Source organism: Calonectris borealis, chromosome 3, assembly GCF_964195595.1.
Source record: "Calonectris borealis chromosome 3, bCalBor7.hap1.2, whole genome shotgun sequence".
Classification (NCBI taxonomy): domain Eukaryota; kingdom Metazoa; phylum Chordata; class Aves; order Procellariiformes; family Procellariidae; genus Calonectris; species Calonectris borealis.
In genome coordinates, this window is record NC_134314.1 from 42,382,857 (window position 1) to 42,404,509 (window position 21,653).

The 21,653-nt window shown below is 44.9% G+C and overlaps 1 protein-coding gene across 1 annotated transcript in view; it reads right to left on the reverse strand.

Annotated features, from left to right (window-relative positions):
• The window catches only part of BACH2 (BACH transcriptional regulator 2), a 193,445-nt gene that overhangs the window by 78,763 nt on the left and 93,029 nt on the right, over positions 1–21,653 (reverse strand). Inside the window, exon 4 of the mRNA XM_075145492.1 lies at positions 5,627–5,778. The gene's annotated coding sequence lies outside the window, so the exon portion shown is untranslated. The remainder of the gene's footprint in view (positions 1–5,626; positions 5,779–21,653) is intronic.

A 21,653-nucleotide genomic window follows, 5' to 3' on the forward strand; every position in this document is an offset into this window, starting at 1 on the left:
CTAAAACTCCCATGTCTACTACGATGCTAGTTTACACTCCTGTCTGTTCTATGCCTGATTCTTTCCATTTACCGAAAGCAACACAAGCATGAACCTAATTATCATCCAAAAACCTGCAGAAAGCTAACTCAATTAGCTGAGTAAAAAAGAAATAAAGGTCTGTCTTAAGACCAGGCTCAACAAGAGTATAGGTGATGCCATGTCTGGATATGGGGAAAGGCGAGTGAACAATCTCATGTCTTTAATTACCTTGCTGTCTCTGAAAATGCAAATTATTATAGCCAGAAAAGCATCCCGTACAACACTTTTACTTCTCAACTCTTTGTAAATCATAACAGGAAACACGTCCCGTGTTTCAATATTTACCAAAATAATTTAAGACAAAGTGCCAGCTCTGGACAAACGTACCTTTACCTGCCCTTGCTCATTAATAGCCCGCTAGACCCAACGGCCCATCGCCTTCCCGCAGCCCCCGGCAAGCCGAGCGCAGAGCCGGCCGCTCTCAACGCACGCCGCTGAAATCAGGTGTGTGCTTTTCTGGCAAGGATTTGGGTCGTAGGACCCGTGTGCCAAACACTGCAGAAGCGCGGGTATCTAAGTATTATGAAAATAAATGGGTCATACACCACTGAGCTAACAACCACACCACCCCCAAGCCGGGCGCTGAATGACTGTGCAGGGCTCTGCCAGAGGGAGAGGATAGGGTGAACCAGCAGTGAAAACAAAACTGATGCGGTGAGATGGATTTTACTTTTCACTGGTTTGGGTTACAGAGAAAGTTGATCTCACCGTCACCATCTCTCAGTCTTTTCTTCAAAAAAAAAAAATAAAGCAATGCGCAGGCAGGTAAGCCGACCTACGGAGATGGGCTGGCGTCTTGCCCCCCCACCCCGGCAAGGGGAAGTGCCGCCGGCCCCGGGCGGAGGGAAGGCTGTGACTCAGTCCCCGGGGCTGACACACGCTCACACCCGGGTTGTCACCTGCTGCAGCGAAAAATAAAAGTCCTTGCCACAACATGGCGACCACGTGGGAAACGCCAAGTAAACAGATCAATGACATCGTGCGCCCATGCCGTGCATCGCACCGCTGGGGTGATAAACAAACAAAACTGTGGTCAATGGCAGCAAAGGGGAGAGGTGTCAGAATAATTTGATTTCGTACCGCGTGGTATACTGCAACAAACACCACCGTCCTCCTCCGTCGTACCAGCTAAACACAGCTGAACACAAGCAGGATGCTCCTCCTGGCCCTACGGCCCGCGGTCACTGCGTGTCCCCAGATGGGGATGCCTCCGGCACGGGGCTCTTGGTCAGAAACACCCAGAGAGGGACGTGGGCTCACGGCCCACACCCGTGTGCACGCGCAGTCGCTGTGCGTGAAGCTACACCAGCACTTTTCAGACCATACTGAAAGTATTTGTCCAGATATGTATTTTATTTTTTAAAAAAATTATGTTTTATATATAACTATTTATATATACATTAAAATATATGCATTTTTTTATATATACCCCTCCCCATATATATAAAAATAAAAAATACATTTAATCAAGAGATATATTTACAGCAAACAGTTATCAAGGCCATCCCCAGCCACCCAGGCCGGGGGTGCAGCCTGCCTCGGTACAGAGGCACTGATGGTGCCGAGGAGCACCCGATCACATCGAGGGACTGACGCGGTGCCAGCAGCGGTCAATGGCTTCATGTATTCTCAACAGGGGGAGCAGCAGGAGTAACTGGATTAATTAGCAGCAAAGAAGATTTCCCCTAGATCATAGGAAAATGATTTTTGGCCATTGCAAGCGCGACACCCGGGACAGGATGCCACGGGAGGTCGTGAAGCTCCTCAGGGCAGGACATGCTCTACACGATGGTGCACAACGTGCAGAGCCCTGCTATGCCGGTACCATAAAATGGGTAAGAAAATGCCTTCTCCACTATAAAACTGGCACTCCAACAGGAAAACTTACCAGAAAAATAATGAAATCCAGACATGGCCACATCTGGCATCAAAATCTTGTAGGATAAAACCACCTGTGCCCTCAGCTATGGCCGTGGCACTTGGGAAGTGGGTTTGGTACCAAGAGTTAGGAGTGTTTGGTAAGTCAATGTTCAAAGGGATGCAACTTCACCTTCAGAAATCTGATTTCCTTCTTAATCCAATCAAGTTACCTGACCTTTCAGTGCAGATTTAAAAAAAGATACGTTTTTCCCAGGCTGTGGTGGTAGGCGGGTGACAGACATTTAATCACCAAAATCTGCATCTTAAAATTTTACATTATTTACATCTGCCTACAGATGGTGGAAGGACAGATTTCAAGAAACCTTATTTTAAAAATTTTGAAATATTCTGAAGAGCTCATACCTAGCAAATATGAAATTTGTGTGCAGAGGTTTCTGAGTTTCAGGTTGCCTTTTTTTTAGCCATGAACAAAGCATTTAAAGGCCATTGCTGAATTCTCAACACTGCATAAGCAGTACAAGTTAGGACAATTTATTAGACGCAGAATGCCATTGATTAGGGTGTTATTTTTGCCTCTTTTAAAAGAAAAGACACAGGGGTAAACCAAGGCAAGAAATGTGAGCACAGAGTGGAAATTGCTAGGAATCGCCGCCCGTCGCCGCTGGGACGCCAGCAGCCCTGCCCCAGCACCTGCTCCAAGGCACAGCCACGTCCCCGGCACCCGAGCAAAGCCCCATTCGTACGCTGCCATTAGCGATCGTTCTGGATAACGAACTGTGAGCCGCTCAGCAAAGAGCACAGCTTCTCCCTAATTCCTGTACTCCCTCATTATAACATACACAGTCTAACCTGCCCATGATTAATTCCCAGGGGACCTGGATAAATGTTTTTTTTATCTTGACACATGCACTATAACAGGGTTTTGCAATCTGCTCTGTCAGAACAAGGAAGAAACCTTCTGCTTTGAATTCAAACCTCAATTTGTATTATTTTTATGGACATCACATCAATCAGCATCTTAGTAGTATTATACAAAGTAAATAATAATAAATGTAAGGAGGGGGAAGGTATACTTGTTTACTAAATACACTGCACCTTGGGAAAAGCAAGAATACAGTTGTTACAGCTGGGTCAACCTTATGCAACTGCTCTTTCCAACAGGGCTAATTAACAAGGGAAATTCCGCTTCTTTCTATGGGAATTGCTACAACAAGGTAATTGTTACAAGCAAAGTTATCAAAAAAAGCCAGACAGCAGGAAACACTGAGAAATTAAGTAAGCAACCGGCAGCTTGCCCTCGCATCTACCTCTGCCGGCACAGATCTGCATGCACAATGGGTGCAACTCTGGCCAACAACCTGCGAGGCGACACACGTGTTTTCCAGAAGTTAGAGCATAGATCATGTTTTAAAAGTTTGGCATATCTCAAGCACCACAGTAAAAAAAAAGAAAAAAAAAAAAGGAAAGCACATATTTGATGACAGCTCCTATATCCTTCCATGGGTACTCAAGTTTATTTGGTCCTCAGACATGATTTTACTGATGGGAACAGGGACTTCTGATTATCTGCAGCACAAGAACCAGCAGGACAAAACTTCCTATACACTTCTTGGAATGAGAGGGGTTTTTTTTCCATTTATGTCCATTCAGTTTTTGGCTGCTTTTTCAAGTCTGCTAAGAAGGATGCCATTTTTAAAGTTAGTTCCTCTGAAAGGGTTTTTAATAGCAAATTTGCAAGATGCCTAATGATAAGCTTTTCACACATCATGAGAAAAGCCTGCAAAAAATTGTGAGTAAGGCTTCCAAACCTCCTGGGAATGGTGCTAAGTAGGACTAATGAACAACGAGTTGTTTCTGCCTGCCTAGCTGTTACAACTCCTATTTTCAAGTTTTCTTCCCTTAAGACAAGCACTAGAAACAAGTTTCAAGCCAGATCCAAAATTCTCCTGTAGTCAGATGATTACTGCTATCAGGGTTTGATTAATAGCGGTACCATATATTGCCAAGCCCACAATGAAATGCCAATGCTCTCCCTTTTTCGGAAAACAAAATCAAGCCAACACCTTGTAAGGCCTCTTTGACAGCGAATTCTGTTACTACCCAGCCTTTCTCCATTACCTTCTACTTCACTATTATTCTTGCTGATATTCATCACACCAGAAAAAATTTTCTCCTCTCATTAAAAACTGAATTTCCACATGCATTAGAAAACCCTGTCCTCCTTTTGCAATAGACTTTTCTTGTTTTAAATAATACTTTTAGTGTCACATAAGCAAATGAAGTACCTCAAATGAAAGTATATTTCTAATATAAACTTTCAGTTCCAAAATACTCTTATTTCTTTAGAAGTAATATTACAAATCAGTACCTAACATTAAAAACGGTGTTAGTAAGCATTCAAGAAAAACTGACCAGCAGTGTGCTGCGGTCGGCTTCACTGCCCTGTCCTGATTAATCATGAAACTGTGTCGTAGGAATTTGTTACTGCAGTGAACGAACAAGGGCAGGAACATGCACAGTGCCACACTATGAACCACAATTTTCTATTATCTCTGGCTCAGGCGGCCTTTTGCCAAGCTGCCCTATACCACCATCCGAAAGATAAAAACCTCCTGACTGCAACAAGATTTGGTTTTATTTAAAAATTAATGCAATAAAGTTGCGCTCAGGCTGCCAAACTTGGCAGCTCTGGGGTGTTCCACCCTCTGGACAGCACAGACCACCACATCCATGCCATTCTTATAATGGTCCAGAGGCTTCTTCCACCTGCAGATCCATCCCAGAATTAGGGTTAGAACCGCTGACAAGTTAAAAAGGGTCAAACCAATTTCTCCCCTCTAGAATAGCCCACCGATTCCATGATGGGAATGATGCTATGCAAGGTTTCAGAGGAGGATTTAGCCATGATGGGGGAGGACATGCGTGCACAGCACCACAGCTGCTCCCCGTCTTGGGAGGAAAAATCAAAGCATACAACACACACCAGGAACTACTACCCAGACTGAGGAGATAGGAAGGGGTCTGCAGCCCTCTCAATCTCTTTTGTCCTTAGTAGATCTGTGCATGGCTTTCTCCACCCTCCTACAGCCAGGTGGAGCAGCTAACTCCACCTGGAAGGAGCTGGAGGTGCAATGAAGATACTACTGATGCTTAAAGAGCCTTTCGGGACAGCAGGCTGAAAGGAGAAGCAGCGCCAGGGCTCCTCCGAGGGAAGTACTCTGGAAACCCCAAAGGAGAAGGATATGGCGTTTATGATGAAAATACAGGGACGCCTGCAGTCCTGCCGAGCAAAGGCTGGCCTCCAAACTTGCACGGAGCACTTGCGGCTTCGGCACAGCACACTGAGGTAAGTGTATGCACGCTTACCCAGTTGTGGAGAAAAACGAAGCATGATTAGGGGGATGGGGTGAAGAGAAGCTATTTTAAGCACTTCTCGCTATGGTTTACTACGGTAGCAGAACACTTAGAAAAGCCTTCAAAATGACAATCACCATTTAGGTTAAAAAAGCAAGTAACTACTTCAATAACAATTTATTCACCATCTGATGTTTGTTGAATTACAGCTTTTACTGTATGATGTTTACTGCCTCCACCTTGCCTCCCCAAGACCCTTTTTCTTCCCTTTTTTTTCTTTAAATAGAAAGGAATTTGAATCATGACTTACATGTAACTTTTCTAGGTCCTGTGCTGGCTAAAATGTTCTCACGATGCAGGGAACAGGATCAATGGAGAAATTAAAAGGCTGCAGCAATCCATTAAGAAGTGCCCCTCCAAAACTTTGTAGGGCAATGTTCTGGCAACTCAGTGGATAGCAACCTAAAATAAAATAAAGGCAGGCATTAAAAAATTCAAGCACTGAATCTTCATAAAACCCCTCTTTTTTTTTTTTTTTAATCTTCTAATTCTAAAAAGTTTGTGGGCCTTTTTTTTTAAACACAGAAGGTCTTTATGTCAAACGTGACAATTACATTATGCCCATTACATACCTCCTCTTAACCTTTAAGCTGTAGACACCTTACAACAAAGACTGTGTTTTTCTTGCATTCATATAGCACCCAGACATATGAGGCCCCTGAGACTATTTCAGGACAGATAAACTAGCACTTCTGTGATTATTCTACCAGATCATACCGCAGATATGTGCATACTTAAGCGCACATACTAAGAAATTCTTTACGATGAGGGTGGTGAGACACTGAAACAGGTTGCCCAAAGATGCCCCATCCCTGGAGTGTTCAAGGTCAGGCTGGACAGGGGGCTTTGAGCAACCTGGTCTACTAAAAGATGTCCTTGCCCATGGCAGGGGGGTTGGAACTAGATGAGCTTTAAAGGTCCCTCCCAACCCAAACCATTCTGTGGTTCTACCAAACTGCGCATCACACCAGAAAGGTGTTCCAACAAAACTAGCAAAATGATCTAACAGACTTTAAATAACAATTAATACTGGCTTTTGTGAAAGCTTCACTTTGATTTTATCAAGAAATTTAAGTCAGGAACATCAAATTTGTTCATTTCCGCTTTATTCCGAGGGGCTTCAGAGAAGAAACACCATCAGCGTAGTTCGGTATCCTCCAGTTAATGCAATGTGTGTCATACTCCTCCATCCACCCTAAAGCAAAGCTACCTGTCACGCCAGTTCGTGTCAAACGAAAATTGGAGAGGGAATAAAATGTTTGTGTGCCCACAGCAAATTCATTGTGCTTCCACCGCCATGCAAGAGGCTCGGGGCTCAGTCCCTGGAGGAGAGGCACTTGGGTCGGGGAGGGCTGCTGAGAGCAGAACTGGGGCCGGGGGGCTGGAAGGGGGGGTGAACCCCCCAGCACCCAAGTCCCAGCACCCCCACACAGCCCAGATCCCACTCAGTGCCCAGTCCCAGCTGAATCCGAAAAGGCTTCCCCCATCTACCAAGGAAGCGGTCGCGCTCTGAAGTGGTTGGGGAGGAGGGTGGTAAGGAAATACTTGTGGAAGGAGAAGTAATTAGTTTTAAGTTACGGGGATATTCACGTGTAAGTTTTCAAGTTGCTGGTGTCCAACACTTTACTGTTTTCCTGGAAAAAAACATTTGAGTGCTTAACTACTATTTACTTGAATAAAGTTGGCAATTGAGAGTGGAAAGGAAGATGATTTTCTTTTGAACAGAAGGGGACAGCAGCAGTACAAGCAGTGGCACGCATCTATCTTCCCAGGATCACTGCAAGGGCTGTGTCTGCAGAAATACCACAAACTAAAGCTAGATAAAGGGGCAGGTGAGGGGAAGGAAAATAAAACCCAAAAGTTTAGATTTTCTTAAAAACTACTATTATTTTTCTGAAACTTGCAAAATGAACTCTTCAGTAAAAACTTCTGGTTTCTCAAGAAATGTCTACTGACTCCATAAAAAAGTCAAAATATAACACAAAGCAGTGCAAATGAAAGAGGTTTGGTGGTTGTTTTTTAGAAGTATGCAGTTCCTGGTGAAAAAAGTTCAATACTTTCTGAGCACTGATGCTACAGCATTTTACTCCAAGCTTTGTAGCGATCTGGATCACTTATGAAAAGTAGGTTATTTCTTCTGGATGGCACCCTCCTAGATGATTTACCAACAAATGCTCAAAATACTGCTACTTTTAAGGATTACCTATATGGGTACTTGAAAAGAATCATAAGGCTACGCTAGGAACACAATGCTTGTGTCTCTTCAGTTTATAGAATTTTCTTCAACGGGGCATAACATTCATTGACAGACTGTAAGAGGACCAAATATTTATGGTGGCAAATATACATTACCTAAATTGCCTATAAAACTAAAAATATAAACTCCAAATCTGTTCAGTTATAAATCACTGGTAGAACAAAAATAACTGTTGCTTACTCAACGGCCAAAGGAATAAAACCAAGGAAGGCTCTGTTTTTTCAAGCACAAGTTAGTTTTCTGAGCTAAAATTGCACTTCCACAGCATATCAGAAGGAAAGGAGAATAAACAGAAGTGGGGAACAGGGAAACAAGACAAAAAGGGGCGAGGGCGGGAGGGAAGACTTTCAGTGCCACGCTTTTCTGAGAAGGTGTGATTGATGTTCACTGCTGTAGAAAGCATGAGGCTGCATCCCAAACATTTCATTCCCGTCTGCAAATGTCTCACTCTGTATCTCGCCCCATGTTCCCTAGATATTCTTGCCCTATGCGGGACAATCCAGCCAGCATCAGGTTTTACACATGATCTAAAACATGAAAGCAGGAATCTCTCTCCCCAGGGGTCAGCTTAGGGTAGAATGAAACCAAACCCCGTGCCTACGCTCAACACGAGGGCTTCTTCATGCTTTCCATTCGACAAAAGAATTTTCTTTCTGAAACAGGCAAATTCTTAAAAGCAAAACTGTCGCTACAGCTGTAAACTTACAAGGAATACATGAAAACTGAGCTTATACGAAATGAAGAGCCAATGGTGCATCTACTAAAGAGGAGTTTCAGCATTTTAACACGCTGACTGGCCAGGTTTACAGGATGGGAAGAGCTAGATCCTAGGCAGGGGAAGATGCGCTCTCCGCTCCAAGGCTTGCTCACATCAAGGTCTTGGCTCTCAGCACAGACCTGCATACGTGGGCAATCAGTTATAGGATCACGAGAGGCCACAAAATCATTGTTCAATGTCAACTTGAAGACCCAGCTCCTGGAGTCATGGGGGGGGTGCAAGGAAACTTTATTTTAAAAAGAAGCATCTGCCTTCATAGCTGCATAGAAAGCTAGAAAAATAACAATACTTCAAACCAGACATTATAAGCTCTTTTTTTTTTAAACTTACATTGTTTAACAACCTTTTGTACATTTTTGAACCAGGTTACCTTTTTTCCCCCTTTCTGAGGGCTTCCAGTACTGCTTGGCAGCTCAAGTTAGCACTGAAGAATGCAAACCTAAAGGAAGATGCACCAGACGCCACAACTGGAAGGAAGCATGAAGGAAGCATGAAGCCAAAAAAGTATTTACTTCAAGAAAACTCCTTCCAGCTTGGATTTCTGTTATACAGAGGATGCGTTTCAAAGAGAGGTTTTGTTGCTAATGTAAAATAATGAGAGCTTTGTGGCTTAAGAGGAGGAAAACTGATTAAGTTCTTCAGTTTGCAATGAACAAACCAAGAAAGATGATTTTAGAAGAGCGCGATGAATGTACCCGGGTATTACTCCGATTAGCATGAAAGATGTTTCAAACACAGCAAATCCTGTAATCATGCTTCAAGAGAAAGTTGGGCGGCCAATGAGGGAGGCGAGCAACAAATCCACAGTTGGGTTAACAAACACACCAATGTTCACAATGGGCACGTAAAATCAGGGCTAAGTAAAATGGACCCACAAGACAAGATGAGTTGGTGAGCTTCTCACAGACGTGGACAGGAGAAAAAAAATGTCTAAGGAAGGCTGTGCAGCAGCAAGCAGGAAGCAGTGAGCACAGATGTGCAAACAGAGCTGGTGTTCTCTGAAGCAACGCCTCACTTGGTGGAGTGCAACGCTTCTTACACAAATGTGTGCAGAAATTTGTCCCAGTGAAGTCAAGGATCCCAGGCTGTTACACACAATACTATCACAGATTAGCAAATGTGTTTTCTTTACGTTTTGTGTGGTTTTGAGTGAAGCTCAAGAATATTTCTTTCTGGTTGAAACATCTTCATTGGAACATTTGTAGCTTGCAACTGCTTGAAGGATTGCCTGAGGCTGAGAAGGCACTTGCAATGCTCCTGACATCTAGTGCAAGATCTCTCCCTGAAATCTGTAAATTAAACCCAAGATGATATCGATACCTATGTCAGAAAAGACGCATGGCCTGGCTTTGCTATCAGTGCATTTAATTTCCTCCTAATAACCTGCTCGGTTCTTCCAAAGAGAAGGAACATGCTCATCCATCACTCCTGCTTGTGCTCATGTGCACCGTTTGGCCAGGGACAGCCAAAACCAGGTGGGAGGTGGGATGCAGAAGACCACCACAACCGAGGAAGTGTGGACCAGAAGCAGGGAGGTACCCACCCAGGACCGCAAGGACCAGCTCTGCGGCATGTCCCTACCTGGGAGAGCTGTGTCTACAGTCAGCGGAGATGAGATTGAGCTGTTGGTTCAGATAATGGCAAAACCACGTGAGGAATCGGTCTGGCAAGAAACCACGACTGAAGTCATCAGGAGAAGCAGCAAGATAACTGCCGCTGACTGACTGAAGGGGAAGGCAGCTGCTGCTGCCCAGTGCTGGCCAGGGAAGCGCTCCAGGGTCTGCAAACTGGATTTTCCCCAGCTACACTTAACAGCATCAACTGGGCTTAAACGGAAAACCCTCAGAAGAGCTGGGGGACGTGCGTGGGGGGAATTTTCCACCCCCTCTTGTCCTCTGGTTGCAGTTAACTCTGTGACACATCAACAAGGCTGGGCTAGGAGAGGCAGGAGACTGTAGTTTAAGAGCATCACCACAGGAATTTGTAAATCTTTTTATGTAAAATCTTAATGACTTTATCATTGGAATATACTCGACTTAAAGCCACCGTTGAAAATACTTTATCTTAGTGGTATGACTCAGGAAAGAATGGCTAGTGTAAAAGGAAAGTTTGTATGTGCTGTGAGAAAGACCCCCACACAACAACATTATCAAATAACACAAGATGAATATTTATGCCCCACGCAGTAAAACCAATACACAGCAAAAGTCACAGCCTAATACTTTGTGTCAGATCTGATGAAAATTCAGGTATCTGGCTTATTTCTCCTTAAGGACTAGAGAATTTGGTTAATACACATGCAAACAGGAGAAAATAAGATGGTTCAGAGATGAGGATGAAATTGCTGTCCCTGAGCCTGGCATCTCGGAAGACGACACCGGACTAGCCAGCCCTGGGTCTCTCAGGTAAGGATGCTTCCCAGGGTGGCATGAAATGACGCAGCTTACTTGGGTTTATGCTCTGGGACTCCTGCCCCAGTGCACGTGAACCACAAGAACGCACGCCTGCCCTGCCAAAAGGATGTTCCCGCGTTGAATGATTATCACAGTCAGACTTTTACTGCTGATTTCTTATAAAAAATGCAAATCGAGAAAACAGTTAACATACAGAATGAAAGAACGGGCCACTGTCAACCACAAAAACTCCCCATAAGGTTCAGCATGTGGGAAACAGATAAGTAAATGCTGCGAAAGATGAACAATATTTAAGTATTAACACAAATGGTTTTTTTGGGAAGGTTTATCTGGCATCTCTACCGGTTTTCCTCCAAGCTCTAATACAAAAATAACTATGTCTAACTGCGACTGGGAGAGATGGCAGCAGCTCAACATTGCTCCCTTTTTTTCTCTGTACTCAGAAAAAAACCCGACCATCTTACAACATCAGACAAACTAATTTTCAGGTGATTTCAGATCAGGGTGAAGTCAGCGATGCATTTGCCAGTTCAGAAAGTTCAGTCCGTGGTCTCATTCTCATCAGCCTGTGAAAAGAGGACATACGTGCACAACTCTAGGGCAGGAGAAATAAAGCCTTTCCCCGAGCTGTACAGCTGGTCCCCATGCTTTAGCATGAAGTGAAAGAGTTATCCTTTAGCTCATATAAATGCTGAACGCAACAGTTGAGCATCAAACTATGAAGCAGAGGCAGTCCAGGTTTTGAGCTACAGCAGTGGCTGCTCCAAGTGAATGGAGAGGTGCTACAAAAAGCCAAAAGCCAAGAGTCATCTAGCTCAACCTATTGAGCCCAATTCCTTCAGGAACCCACCTCTCCCTTGGGTCACCAACCCCAACCAAGCAGAGGCCAAACGCTGCTCCTCCCTCTCCTGCAGAGGCAATCTCCATCTGCTTCGGCAGAAAGAAGCAAGAAGAGCCATGGCGTGCACAGCAGGACCCATTCGTCTCATTCCCACCCATGCCGATGGTCTACTATGAGCCTGTGCAAGCTGTGGTGGGGCTGAGAGCAGGACAATGCTGCTCCTCAGGTGAAAGGGCTGCTTCTCCTTCTTTACACTCCCACCAAGCAGGGGAAAGATGTAAGACCTGAAAATGTTTTGTGAGTTATCTTCACTCATTGTAACAAACAGAAAAAGAGAAAGCAGAAACGTGATGGGAAAGGGCTTCAAAAATATGTTCCTTGTTGGGTGAACTCAAGTCTGTTTAACAAGAAAAGCCAGAGAGGCCACGCACAGTAATGCTGAGAAAAAGGAAATGGTACTTCATTTTAGCCAAAGTCATAAATCTTACCAGTGTGCCTTTAACGGCAAAACGGCAAGCAGGGGAATTTTTATACACAAATAATTAGTTGTGAGCTGATATCGGGTTTACTGTGCTGTGCACTCCGCATATACAACGCCTTCTCAACCTGCAAAACACCATGTGATGCTCTGGCTGCCTCACTGCCGCTGGCTTCACCGGGAGGTGTGTGGCTGAAACTCCCAGAAACCCTTATTAAAAAAACAGGTGGAGATGGATATTTCTGCTCCACAGAAATCTTTCTGAGGCAAACCCAGAAAGATTTTTTCAACAGGGAAAATGCACCATGCTTATAAAACCACCCCCTCTGCTACAAGGGAAACGGACCAACAGGACACCTTGTCCCAGCATTAGCACCCTCATCTTCTGGGGTACAGACGCCACTCATGGATCCTGCACAGCAGGCAGTTTGGTCAGCAAAAGGTTGACCCACCGAAGCAGAAAAAGAAAATGTGGTCAAGGAAATTCATCAGCCAGCAGCAGCTGCGGAGCTGCCTCACAAGGACTAAAGTCATCCAGGCATTCCCACCACCTCTGCTGGGAACAAGGCAGCCCATCCGCCAGCGCTCATTCCTCGACATCTTGCTCTGTTTCAGAGCACAGCCAGGGACTTCCACTAATGACAGACGTGAGCAAAGACACCACTGCATCTAATAGTCAGACCGCACTTCCAGTCAAAGAAAAGCTGCTTTTCAGTTTCTAGATGAGAGGGTATCCAGGGTATATGTGCCAGCAGCACACTGGGCGCGCTAGGTGCCGGCGAGCATTCCCGGCACTTCTGATGTCCTATCTTAGAAGGGACCGATTTGGTCTAGAGGAGGAGGTCTGGAAGCCTTCATCCCAAAAGACACCCGAGTTAGAAAACGGCCCAGAGAGGACAGCAGCTTGCTGCTCTAAGACTGGCTGAGGACACCTCAGTGAGGAGGGAGAGCCCACCCCGTCTGCACTAGGAGCTCTGAAGTGCCACGGAGCTCGAGGAGGGAGCAGTGGCAGGCTACGGTCCCCTCAGGCTGCCTTGGTGCCCCCAACTATTTTCTGCCAATCTTCTACGCTCTTTTTTCTTCTCCAGTCCAGAGCAAAAAGGCAGCTACACCCCATTGCTCGATCGCACTCCTCTGCTGGTCCGAGAGAGCTGGAGGCAGGTTAAGGCTACCCGGCAGACCAGCTCCACCATCCCCGCAAGCTTCGTCTGCACAGGATTAAGCAGCAGTTCTCTTTTGTCCAAGGCTCAGTTCTCTTGCTATGGTACGTTAAACCAAAAGACCAATCTGTATTTACTGCACTAAACTACAATTATGGAGGTTTTTTTAATCATTCAGCCTAATGGTATGCAGCTGTCACAGAAATCTTTGAATACGTCACTGGCTCTCTTTGAGCTGATTAACCAGATAAGGAACTGTAGCCAAAAGACAGGAAAGGATGCGTCAAAATTTCAAACTCTCAGCTGAGCAAAGAATTTCATTCAAAGGACTGTATGAAATGGAGGAGGGGGAGAAAGTTCACAAACGAAGGTTTTGTTTACTACTGATATAAAGAGCTGAAACACTCTCCGTCGCTCAGTTTAAGAATCAACGCGCACCAGCTTCAAAGCGGTGTTGATGGGTATTACAGCTGCTATACTGATCTGTGTGGATGCCAATATTCGTGTCGGTTTTTCTGGACTTGAATTCAGGGAGAACTTACCCACAAATCTAACTTTATGCTGAAGGAACCTCCGTGTGATATTGAAGAGCTCCAAGACCAAGAGCTGTGCCCCTTCACTCGAACTGCTTCTTTCCGCACATTTCTTTGGATAGCATAGTAATTTTTTCTTTAAATTCAAGACAGCTCTGTGTATTTGCTTTTATTTCTAGCATAATGTTTACTATTCCAATCAGAACGTTCTGTAATCTTGTCTAAATGTTTTATTATTAATCGCTGCACCCCCCCACCCCACCCTTAATAATTATCCTCGGGAGAAGTAAACATTTCAACACGAGTTACTTTAGTTAAAGCCATGAATATGCATTATTTATTTATTTAGGTAAACAGTAATTAAGAAAAATCATCCAGACTGTCTTCTCTTTGAAATGAGCACTACTTCACCAGCCTTGCCATGGGAATTGCAAGTCCCTTAAACATATATATTACTTTGTCCTCCTCTACCGTGATTTACATTTGTGGGCCTCAGACCACACAACAGCTGCTAGGAAGTCAGTCCCTACGTTGTCCAAGGCCGTGCAGCGAGTCCAAAGCATCCAGACTCACTCTCAAGGATGAGCAGCAGGTACCCAGACGTCAGCAGAGAAGAAAGTAGCAACATCTTGGGTGCAGGATGAGGACCAGAACACTGCTATCTATCACCCAATATGACGATTTTTAAGTTTTTTGCATCAAGACCACCTCTACTAGCATCAACTCTGATGATCCCCCTCTGCTCTCTCTCCACGGACAGAGGGCTACGTCCTTACAAACCGAGGGGCTGTCACCACTGCAGCCTCTCCATGCTAAGCTGGGGAGCAGCAAGCCCCAAACCAATGAGTGTTTGGTGCCGGAGCAGTCAGATAGCCCCGTGTGCCGTATATATATAACCTCTGATCGGGCAATAAGCAACTGAGTGACTCCACTCAATTCCCCTGGATTTCCTCCTCAGTATTAGACGACCTCTAATATTGCAACATCCCACCCTGCCTAATGTTTCCACCAACTTCTACCACACGCCGTGACAGAATCAGGCAACGCCACAGGCAATGATGCCACTTACAGTGAACTAATTTTTTTAAACAAAAAAATTAAGACATGTCAGACAGTCCTGACATGGTTGATCATCCAGCCTAAGGATCACACTGGTGCTACAAGAGAAGAATCAAAATGTCTCCCAAAGACAAAGGGATTTTCGCAGATCTAAAATTAAGTAAATAGATAAAACTGCGGTCTGGGCTTTGTTTCAGTTTTCAGAGCTAATTTCCGGCCACCGTTCAGAGAAATGCTTTGCATTTCCATTTCTGACTCACTCGTTTCAACAAGCGCGCTCGCTGGAATTACTAAGCACGGGATCTGATCAAAACATTTCACTTTCTGAATCAAAGTGCTTTTCAATTTTATGGACGCGAACTTATCTATAAATTTAACGTGGTGACTGATAACACTGGTGGTGTATGGGTATGGTCCGGGCAGGCGATGCGATGGGTAAGAGGACCCCTCTCCCACCAGGTGCCCGGCGTCCCACCAACACACGGGGACATCTCCCAGATTCCGCACAACCGCTCGGTGCAGGCTGACACATCCCGATCACGAAATGATACACGCTCCCAGAGGCATGTTTAAACGTCAGGCATGAATGAAAAGCATTCCTGAAAAGAATCTGTTATGAAACCGAAAATCGGGGACTGCCGCAGTGCTGTGCCTAAGTTGAGTCATCAGTTCCCCTTACAGCCTAATAATTGACACTGCCTTGATCAGAATGACTGATCCGAATGTTGCTTTGTGTTTGTGTGTTTTTTGTTGGTTTGTTTTTTTTTTTTTAAATTAAAAAAAAATAGATTTCCTATGTAAACAAGCCGCTGTCATCTCGCAGGAGTGTTTGTATTTGCCAGATCATGGGAAACATCTGTCAAAAACAGATTTCGCTCTCCTCAGTCAACTCAGTACAGTCTGAATCAGACGGTACTACAAAGAAACCAAAAACAGGTCTTGTTACGGAAAGAATACGCTGCCAACTCTCAGTGGAAGCACCGATTTTATTGCATTTTCTTGGGATTAAATGCTGCAAAAATTATTAGAAGAGTTCCCTCCTTCCCCTGCGGGATCTCTTCCCCCAAAGGAAATCCTGGGAATTTAAGATCTTCTGTTCTCCCCTCTTCCTGCGCTTTCTAAAATTAACTGTCTTCTAGGAAGATGAGAGAAGAATCAAGGTTCAATGAAACTTCAGAGCATACTGATTTCCCACCTTTCGACACCGGTACTCGGATAACGGAGTGATTCCCCTTCCGATGCTTTCAACAAACAAACACTCCCACGCGTCTGCATCCCTCAGGTCACACCTCCCCAAAACGATTCATTAATTATTTTCACATCTTCTAAACAGGGAAAGATCAAGTGAGCCTGCAACTGCCTCTAGTGGTGTTTTCTGAAGAAAAGGTGACACAAAACAGGGTGGTTGCCACTACCAGGATAAGGGTGATGCTAGACAGTCATACTGTGGGTCTTCTGCCAGGGAATCTACCCTGGAATAGCAAAATCATTAAAACAAAAAAAAAAAAGAAACCCAAGGGAGAAACCGGTGTGAGACTTTAACAGAAAAAGGATTAGGCTACTCCATTAGCATGAAGATGGAGAGGAGATGACTGGGGCAGGAGCACCAGGCTCAATGGGTACCACCCAGGTGTCAAGGGTGGGACTGAACACAGAGCCCTGTTAAATGGACCAATAATTTACAGATTAAGGGGACAGTATTTGAAACATCTAACAGCAGATACACGGTCTTGTTAGAAGTATGTCCCTGGATGGGTGAGAAATTAATGGCATGACTATATTGGCCTTTGTCAGTAGACTGAAACCGCCAGTACTGTGCGGCTGATGTGATGCCCAATTTTTGTGTTTCGCCTGGCAGTAACTCCAGCCTGGTGCTGCAGACTGAGCACCCACCAGCAACTGGAGTACATCAGCAGCGCTGCTGGAGGCACAACTCTGTTTAAATCAGTAACTCACGGATTACACAGCATGCTACTGATTCTTAAAAACAAGGCATGGAGATAGGAGGAGAACTTCAATATACTTCGGAGAAGATGGAGGAGGACCCATCTAAACACCAAGTACTGAGAGTAATACAATGGTAGATTTTAAAACAAGACTAAATCCAAAGCTGTGGAGGAGAAGGAATGATGGAACAAATGGCATAAAAAGGGAAAAGAAAATTATTTACTGGCTGGAGATGACATTAGCTTTTATTTCCCTAACTGTGTAGGTGGCTGGACATGAAGCTAACACTTAGAAGTATCTGCAAAACCTTGTATTCCATCTCCTTCGAATGGGGCAGAAGTGGATTTAGATGAAAGTCTTGCTTTTCAATGACAAAACATTTCAATGCAAGCAATTTACACAGCTCTTTTCAAATAAGAAATGACTGCAGAGCTACATTTCATAGAATCATAGAATCATTAAGGTTGGAAAAGACCTCTAAGAACATCGAGTCCAACCATCAACCCAACACCACCATGCCCACTACACCATGTCCCTAAGCACCTCATCTACACGTCTTTTAAATACTTCCAGGGATGGTGACTCAACCACGTCCCTGGGCAGCCTGTTCCAACATTTAACCACTCTTTCAGTAAAGAAATTTCTCCTACTGTCCAGTCTGAACCTCCCTTGGCGCAACTTGAGGCCATTTCCTCTCGTCCTATCGCTAGTTACTTGGCAGAAGAGACCGACCCCCACCTCGCTACAACCTCCTTTCAGGTAGTTGTAGAGAGCGATGAGGTCTCCCCTCAGCCTCCTCTTCTCCAGGCTAAACAGTCCCAGTTCCCTCAGCCGCTCCTCATAAGACTTGTGCTCCAGGCCCTTCACCAGCTTCGTTGCCCTTCTCTGGACACGCTCCAGCACCTCCATGTCCTTCTTGTAGTGAGGGGCCCAAAACTGAACACAGTATTTGAGGTGCAGCCTCACCAGTGGCGAGTACAGGGGCACGATCACCTCCCTGCTCCTGCTGGCCACACTATTACTGATACAGGCCAGGATGCTGTTGGCCTTCTTGGCCACCTGGCCACACTGCCGGCTCATGTTCAGCCGGCTGTCAACCAGCACCCCCAGGTCCTTTTCCTCCAGGCAGCTTTCCAGCCACTCTTCCCCAAGCCTGTAGCGTTGCCTGGGGTGGTTGTGGCCGAAGTGCAGGACCCGGCACTTGGCCTTGTTGAACCTCATACAGTTGGCCTCGGCCCATCGATCCAGCCTGTCCAGGTCCCTCTGCAGAGCCTTCCTACCCTCAAGCAGATCAACACTCCCACCCAGCTTGGTGTCATCTGCAAACTTACTGAGGGAGCACTCGATCCCCTCATCCAGATCATTGATGAAGATATTGAACAGGACTGGCCCCAGTACTGAGCCCTGGGGAACACCGCTCGTGACCGGCCGCCAACTGGATTTAACTCCGTTCACCACAACTCTCTGGGCTCGGCCGTCCAGCCAGTTTTTCACCCAGCAAAGAGTGCACCTGTCTAAGCTGTGAGCCACCAGCTTCTCTAGGAGAATGCTGTGGGAGACAGTGTCAAAGGCTTTACTGAAGTCCAAGTAGACCACATCCACTGCCTTTCCCTCATCCACTAGGCGGGTCACCTGGTCATAGAAGGAGATCAGGTTGGTCAAGCAGGACCTGCCTTCCATGAACCCGTGCTGGCTGGGCCTGATCCCCTGGTTGTCCCACACATGTCTTGTGAGCATCCTCAAAACGAACCGCTCCATGATCTTCCCCGGCACTGAGGTCAGGCTGACCGGCCTGTAGTTCCCCAGATCCTCCTTCTGGCCCTTCTTGTAGATGGGCGTCACATTGGCAAGCCTCCAGTCGTCCAGGACTTCCCCAGTTAACCAGGACTGCTGGTAAATGATGGCGAGTGGCTTGGCAAGCTCCTCCGCCAGCTCCCTCAGCACCCTCGGGTGGATCCCATCCAGCCCCATAGACTTGTGAACGTCCAGGTGGCGTAGCAGGTCATTAACTTCTTCCTCTTGGATTATGGGGGGTTTATCCAGCTTGCCGTCCCTGTCTTCCAGCTCAAGGGGCTGAGTACCCTGAGGATAACTGCTCTGACTATTAAAGACTGCAGCAACGAAGGCGTTAAGTACCTCAGCCTTATCCTCATCCTTGGTGGCAACGTTCCCCCCTGCATCCAATAAAGGATGGAGATTCTCCTTGGCTCTCCTTTTGTCATTAATATACTTGTAAAACCATTTTTTGTTGTCTCTCACGAAGGTGGCCAGGTTGAGTTCTAGTCGGGCTTTCGCCTTTCTAATTTCCTCTCTTATGAAGCAAACCTATGACAATACTAAACAACATGCAATCTCAATTGTGATTTAGAAACGATATCCAGAAGCATATAGCTTCAGCTATATTCAGCACAGAATACAATGAGTATCATCAATCTTACAACATATTTGGGAATCTTATATTTACACTTCTACTTACTTCAGCTGTTTTAGAGAGAAATGGACAGACACACTCCCAAAATGTGAGGAGACACACTATTTTGGCCAGATTTGAGAAGAGACTGCACTTAGTTAGCACTGATTTTATCTGCCTAACCTAGGATAACACCTAACAACGGCGACTTTTATAAACTCTTTGAAGTTTTATTATTCCAAGGTACAAGGGTGGCAATACTAAGACAGAGGAAACAGAGAAAAATTGAATGGGAATTAAAAGCACTTAGCACTCTCAAGCCAGCAAGTGAAAGAATCATATTTGGCTTCATGAGAGCATTGCCAATACTAACAAACCATTTGCCGTCTGGCGCTGCATACCAGCAGGTCGTGTACAAATGTACATTAGTGTTTTGATGCAAGCTAAGTGGGCAAAATTTGAATTGGATCTACCATGGCTGCTTTTTAGTTCATTTTGCACCCAGTCCTGACTGTCACGATGAAAAAAATTAAGGCATGGGGAACAAAGCAGGGTTCACCACCTCTTAAAGAAAGCTAACTAAAACAGGAAAGACTGTACTTTACATGTCTGTCTAGTTCTCCCTAACAGCTCAACTCAACCAGAAAACTTGGGCACTACATGAATTTCTTCTTCAGTTTCATGCCTCTTCAGTTCTCTGAAAAGAGGAGTTATTATCAGTATTGTCACCATTCCAGTTAACCATCACCTAAAGCAGTATTAAGAACCAGCATGCATTAGGCCAGAATCAAAGCCAACTCCATAACCAGAACAAAGAATGATTTTCTTAGCAAGCTCCCTTCTCTGCTCTTAATCTGTGGCTATGCCAGCTTCAGGGATCTCCTGCACGATTGACGCACACCGCTCATTCCTGTAAGAAAAATGTTCTCTGCACCCAGTAATTATAGCTTAACTCTGCCACGTGAAAGAGCCTCTCTTACCAATTCTCATGGCTTTTGGAGGGGTTTTCTGTTTTGTTTTTGACTCATACCACAAAACCTGCCTGTTCTGCCTTGATTACCTTGTTTTATTATTCTCTGTAGTCCTGGCATTTGTTTAAAATTATGTAAAAAATAGACAGTTGTGCAGAGAATGATTAGTACAGCAAGTGCCGTAACCAAGCAATGTTATATATTTTATTACTTATGAAGTCAGTGTACCAGAACCAGCCAAATCCATTAACTTGGTCTGAAAGTATATTTTTCCTTTCCTGCTTGCAACAGGATAATTAATACTTGGAAGAAATAACGGAGAAAATAAGCATGGTGGTAGGTAAGCACTCCTAATGACATAAGCTCACATTTCGATCAAGGGTTGTGGTTTGGGACGTATCTCTAGGAAGAAAGAATAACAAAGTTTTTATGTCAGCGTGTGACAAGAACACTTGCCACACCGTCTGGCCAGCCGTCACCCCAAATTTCTTATTACCTGTGCCAGCGTCCTCGTCCCACTGAAAAAGTCTGTACTTCTCCCTGAAGCTCTGCAAGCAAAAAATTAAATCTAATGCTTTCCCATTTTTTCAGAGTGGCTGATGAAAAACTCATTAATGAGTACTTGGGGAAAAAGGCTCTCCACAATTACAGCACACAGCTATAAAAGCCAATATATGATGGCCAGCAAATTTTTCTATGTAGAAATTGGCTTAACACAGCTTCCTACTTGGTAAATAGTGAGATGAAATTCTGAATAAATATTTGTTTTCCCAAATTTATTTCTACACTGCGTGAGGCAAGACAAAAGGATGTTTAGGCACTGAACTATTTCAGGTTTTGTTCCCTGTGCATGACTTGGCCTGCAATGTTATAGGGCTTTTAATCTCATACACCTCATGGATCCTATTATCATCACCATCATAATGAAACCAGACACAGCTTACTTCCCGTTCCCCCAGCCCAACACCAGCAGGGCACGCTGAAATGAGTGTCACTCGTGTAAAACTGACTGAAGGCGGCTACCCATCATTTCAGCTGCTTGGCTTCACCTCCCTGTGTCAAACGGTGCCACCTCAAGCTGCTCCTGCCAACGCACAGGTCAAGCAGCAGCGTAACCCAAACCGTAAGGACCAGAAGACATCCAATATAGCTTATCCACGGGAAAGGCAGAAAACAATCCCCGGGTGTTTCTACAATTCCTGTTGCTCTCAGCGCAATCAGATGTTATTGAACTGTAATCCTAGATAAGTATATTGAATCTTACAGCTAAAGTCAATTACACTGCGTTAAATAGCTGGTTTCCTGATTTGCAGGAGGAAAATAATTTCTTCAGTATAAAGCTAAATTAGTTCAATAACGCGTTACTTGTAGCTTGGGTGCGGGGTTGAAACAGCAATGGACAACTAAGCGGTTTGCCATGTTTTCAGGC